The sequence below is a fragment of the Triticum dicoccoides genome, chromosome 4A, assembly GCF_002162155.2.
Source record: "Triticum dicoccoides isolate Atlit2015 ecotype Zavitan chromosome 4A, WEW_v2.0, whole genome shotgun sequence".
In the NCBI taxonomy this organism is placed as follows: domain Eukaryota; kingdom Viridiplantae; phylum Streptophyta; class Magnoliopsida; order Poales; family Poaceae; genus Triticum; species Triticum dicoccoides.
This window is the reverse complement of record NC_041386.1, coordinates 717177072-717182697: the sequence shown is the minus strand read 5'-3', so window position 1 is coordinate 717182697 and position 5626 is coordinate 717177072. Positions and strand designations below refer to the sequence as shown.

General features: G+C 39.4%; 1 pseudogene; it reads right to left on the bottom strand.

The window, feature by feature from the left end:
- Nucleotides 1-1072: 1072 nt before the first annotated feature.
- LOC119284223 lies at nucleotides 1073-5443 on the bottom strand (annotated as a pseudogene).
- Between the last annotated feature and the right edge of the window lie 183 nt (nucleotides 5444-5626).

Here is a 5626-nt window from a genome sequence, read left to right as displayed (position 1 = left end):
TTTTCTTCTCGATGAACGTAGAAATCCTGTCATTTAAAAAAAAACACAGTCATGTCACCTTCATAGATCAGTGCCAGAACTTTGCCCGGTCTAAGCCTGTAGCAGTGGTAGGGAAAAGGCGGGATTAGTAGGTTTTATTTAGAACACAATACATACACAAATGTCAAATGTTCATGCATACGCATGTACACTTCCTTCTATGAGCGCACACACACGTACCCTGCCTATGAGCATCTCTGAAAGACTAAGCCGGCACATCAACATCCATGTCTTGCATCCTGGCTGGAGGGTTGCGTGTTTCTGGCCTTTTTTGGTTTAATGAAACGGTCTCATTCTGGTGGTCATCTGTGGAGTGTTCGATGGCATCGGCGTTGGTTGATGCTCGATCTTGGTGTCAAGCTGCCACATGACCCCCGCCCACTGGAGGGACCATCTCCATACTTTCACCATCTCCATAGTGCATGCATTATGGTCTAGCACATGGGCATGAACAAAGGCAAGATGGTGTACACCTTTGAACGCAAGCAAGGTGCAACCCAAGGTGATGCTTGGGGCACGTTACCCACATAACAAGCACACTATATGTAAAAGCATCCTGCAATGACTCCTTGTAGCATTACATGTGTTTTCAATTTCGCAAACAGAAATATGCAAAATTTCAACAATATTTAAAATTTATTTGGATTTTCATCTATTGAAATTCACTTAATTTGACTAACTTCGATTAAGCTTTAATTTTCTGTGGAGTTAGTTTGAATCTAGTTTGAATATTTATGTCAAAAATATTTCCGTGCACACCGATTTTTCGGAAATTTCATCGAAATTTCACTGAAATTCTGAACCTTAGGTGAAGAGCCTTAGCTCGACCCCTGTGTCAGTGGTTAAGTGTGTGTGCCGTCAATAACCTTTATTTGTGGTTTGATCAACTTATCAATACACATTAGTATTTGAGGAACTTACTATTATACCCAGTTGTAGTGGAAAGAACTCTCCTAGTATTAATATACAACAACAACAACATAACACAACCCATGAATAATGCATATATTTTAGCAGGCGGCTGATAAATACATTAATTGCAAGACCACAGATCGTCTATGCCTCGTATTCTTTTCAGTGATAGAATAATAACAGAGTACTTGGTCTTCTCCTTGACAAGGTGCAATGCGACGTTATATGCAAACTTCTTGAAGAGCTCATCGAGCACGGATTCTCCAAAATGGCTTGTAAATAGGGGCTCCATCACTGCTCTCAAGCAGTTTGCGACGTTAATCCCACTCTGGACACTGTCGTGCACATCATTGCCCTCCGAGTCGTCATAAGGATCCCAATTGGTCTCGAACAGTTTGATGTGAGTCAATTCAAACAGCTGGCTCTGGTCGACCACTGCCTTCACTTCATCCATCGATGGTCCATACACAGGTAAATTAAAGGAGTTCAGCTTTTCTTTCTCCACAAGGCCCTGTTGTGATTAGTATGCATTAATGAAAATTTAGTTTCCTTGAATAATTATTAGAAGTATGATATATCCTTGCGTACCTCCTCAACAAGAGATTCTACAGACTGTGAAAGTAGCCCATATAAACGGTTGAGACTTGCGCTATAGACATCATCGTGTTTCCTCCCAAGAAATGTGAGAACCATTTGTCAATTGGCAACTAGTTCTACATGGCGCAGTTGGAGGAACAACATGTCCTTCTGAAACTGCTCTTGATACATTTTCACCACACAGGGCGGGGTAGTCGCTCCAATGCTGATGTTTCCTTCATTGGGATATGGTCTTTTCTTGCCCTCTAATCCATCAGGAAGCTGTGTATAACATGTAGCGTTTTTTTCATATATTCTGATACACATTGATATTATTTTGGGCTGTCTACTTAGCTCCGTCAATTCAGCAAATTCTCACTATTAAATGGACCGATGTGGATGATTATAAAAATAAAGTTATGCAAGTAAGCTGTGTGTTGTTGGTGCTAGTACCCGAGATCGCCACTGCAGGCAATATGATGAGTGAAATAGATGAACACTCCGGCAAGGCAAAAGTCTTGTATAGTAGGAGCTGGGCAACCCAGCAATGTAGAAAGCGGGTATTGGCTCTCCCTTGTGATCCATATCAATCGAGTTCTTGAATCGTTGAAGTGATTGGAAGACACCATTGAAGTCATTGCCTGGTAAATCGTTGAGAAAGAACTGAAGCTCAGTGGGATGGAGACTGAATTTCTCAAGGTGGTGGCTGACCGCTTCGATCACATTGGAGACAAAGAAGAGTGTGTTGTCACTTCAAGAGCAGCCTAAGTCAACAATTGTCATTGTTGGATGGAGCAGATCCACGCACATTTCCATCACAATCTTCTCGAGAACTGGCTTAGTCTCAACCAAAGCTTTTTCCTAAGATAAACGGAAGGGAAATCATCGTAAACTGCTGCAGTAAAATCTCCCCTAGTTTTAAGCTACACTGGGGCCCGGGTCTTGGCCCAGTCCTGGCTCCGCCCCAGCTTCGAACCCTTGTCTCGCCGTTAGAATCGGACGTGATGTAGTACCAAATGAAGAAAAACATGAACTAACTTTCAATCTAACTTCACGTAAAAACATTTTAAAATGTTAACCAACAATTGAAAAAAAAGTTAAATTCTTACAAAGAAAATATTTCAATGTATACACAAAATTTATAGAGAAACATACAAATGTGTATGAATTTTTTTGATCATGTATTTAGAAAATGTTAATCAAGCATTTCAAAAAAACGCTAATCTTTTATTTGAAAAATGAAAATCCAGCGTTTCAAAAAAGTAAATGTGTAATAAAAAATGTTGACCATGTATTAAATAAATAATCTTATATTAGAAAGATGTTAATGAAGCATTAAAATGTTAAATGTGTATAGATAAAATGTTGATCATGTATTAAATATAGTTAATCATGTATTTGCAAAATATTAATCCAGCACTTGGAAATGTTAAATGTGTATATAAATAATGTTGACACGAATTAGAAAATGTTAATCTTGTATTTGAAAAATGTTATATCATGCATTTTGAAATGTCAAATGTGTATATAAAAAATGTTGACCAGCTATTTTAGACAATTTTAAACATGTATTAAAACATGTTGATCAAGCATTTGAAAAATGTTCAATGTATATAGTAAAAATGTTGGCCGTGTATTCAGGAAATGCTAATCTTGTATTTGAAAAATGCTAATCGATCATTTAAAAAAATGTTAAAGGTGTATAGAAGAACGTTGACCGTCTATTCAAAAATGTTAATCTTTTATTTGAAAAATATTAAGCAAGCATTTGAAAATGTTGAATGTGTACAGAAAAATGTTGACCGTGTATTAATAAAATGTCAATCTTTTATTTGAAAAATGTTAAAACATTTGAAAAAAATGGAAAAAATGTAGGCCATGTATTAAAAAAAGTTAACCTTATATTCAAAAAATGTTAAACATGTATTAGAAAAGTATTACATATATACCAAAATTGCACAATGTGTCTGGAAAATGTAGACATAAACAAGTTTTCAAAAAATGTTAATCATGTATTTAAAAAATATTTAATGTGTATAAAAATTGTGTCTGATGTATACGGAATATGTTGATTCTGTACTGAATATTTTTAATATTTGTTGAACAACCAAAAAGAAAACTAATGAAAAAAAGGAGAGACCAAATGGAAACCAAAAATAAAAAAAGGAGAACAATCACAAAGAAAATGAAAAAATTGAGGAAACCAAGGGAAAAGAATGAAAACTGTGAAAACCAAGAAACAAGAGAAAGACTATGAGGAACTATAAAGAACCAAACAAAACCGATGGAAAATAAAGAAAGAAGAAAGAAAGGAAAAAACCCAATAAAAACCAAGAAGAAAACAACTAAAACCAAAGAGAAAAGAAACAAAGAAAGAAATAGTGAAAATAGAAGAAGAAAAAAATCTCTGAAAAAAGAAAGAAAAACACACACAAAAAAAAGGAAAAGCTGTGGAAAACCGAATCATTGGCGCCAAGTCGGCTGCACCTGCAGTTTTGGCGCGAATGTCGACCGTTCCTCAATGGTTCGGCGCACTAGTTATCAGCCAGGAGAACCAGGCTCAAATCTGGGAACTCCATTTTCTCCTTTTCTGTTCTTCAGCGAGAGTAGCTACCATCTCACGTAAGGCGAGATGTGTACCCTCTTAGCCCGACACCTCCACTCTCCACTCCGGCCTTGCATGACACCCCTCCGTTTTTATTTACTGTTGAAATAGATGGCAGGATGATCTTGGTTGAATCACATCAACTAGATAGCACAGAGTTGTGGTGCCTTCTCCCAGAAACTCAAAACAATGCGTTGCTAGCTTAATCATTTCTGCTAGATTACCAAAAATCTTATACGACCGGGGAGTATACCCATTCCATCAAAGGACACCTGGCAAAACGAATCTCAACGCACCCAGACTCCCGAATCCCCTTTGGCCCTTTCCTTCTCCGGCGACCACGCTGCTGCGCCCCGGCACCGGCAGCTAGCTTTTGTAGGCGCAACTCCTCTGCTCGCTGTGTCCCTAGAAACCGGTGCTCTGTTCACAGCCACCCTCCTCACCGCCCCTGCTCGCGGCACCGCCTGCTGCTTGACTCCGCCGGCTGTGCCTAGCTACTTACATTACTGTTGTTAGCTGCTGGATGCATCTTGGCACATGAGACTGAACTGACGCAAATTTTAGTGATCTGATCACGTTCTTTGTTGGATGAAAAACTGTACAATAGCAAAAGGAAATTGCACAGAGCATGTTCTGTCGGCACCGACGGAAGATGATCATCAGAGAACCAGCAAAACGATCAGGAGGTCTCCAGCTCAATCTGCTGCGTGCATGCCTCTACCAATCATGATTCTGTCGGCGATTTTTTTCCAAAGGCGAGCTGCCGGGGCACAGGAGCGTGGTCGCCGACGGCTATGGCGGCGGCGACCGAGCGAGAGCGTGGTCGCCGGAGAAGGAAAGGGCCAAAGGGGATTCGGGAGTCTGGATGCGTTGAGATTCGTTTTGCCATGTGTCCATTTTTTTTTGCCACGTGTCCATTGATGGAATGGGTCTTACGATCGGGAGTATACGACCCGGTCGTATAAGATTTTTTTCCCCAATGTACGCATGCCCCTGATTCAAATTACCAATTAGTCTCATTCATTGTTGGATCTTATTATGTGACCATCAGGGCCTTTCACCCTGCTCATCATTGGTGATCTCCTCCCAGACTTAGCAATCCTCCTTCATTTCCCCTACCAACTAAATTTGATCCCGCTGCATGGGCAATCAGCTAGTTATTTGTAGGAAGTCGGCTACTGAATAATGTTATTTTTGTTGCCAAGGTATCATACTTACCTCACCAAACATAACATGCCAACTCATGTCGTGTAGCTCCTGACAGATGTCAGCAACCCTAAGGGGACTAGCAAACCATGACAATGGAGCCATTCCGAACTCGTCCTATCATATATAGCCATGCGTGGATTATTTTCCAAAAATATTGCTCAATATTGTCTTGTTTCAATATGATTTAATAGAATTTCTTAAATGTGTTCTTTAGTAACCTTGATCTCTAGGACCTTTTTTAAATCGACAGAGAAATGGCTAACTTAAATATGTGAGTTTTTTACT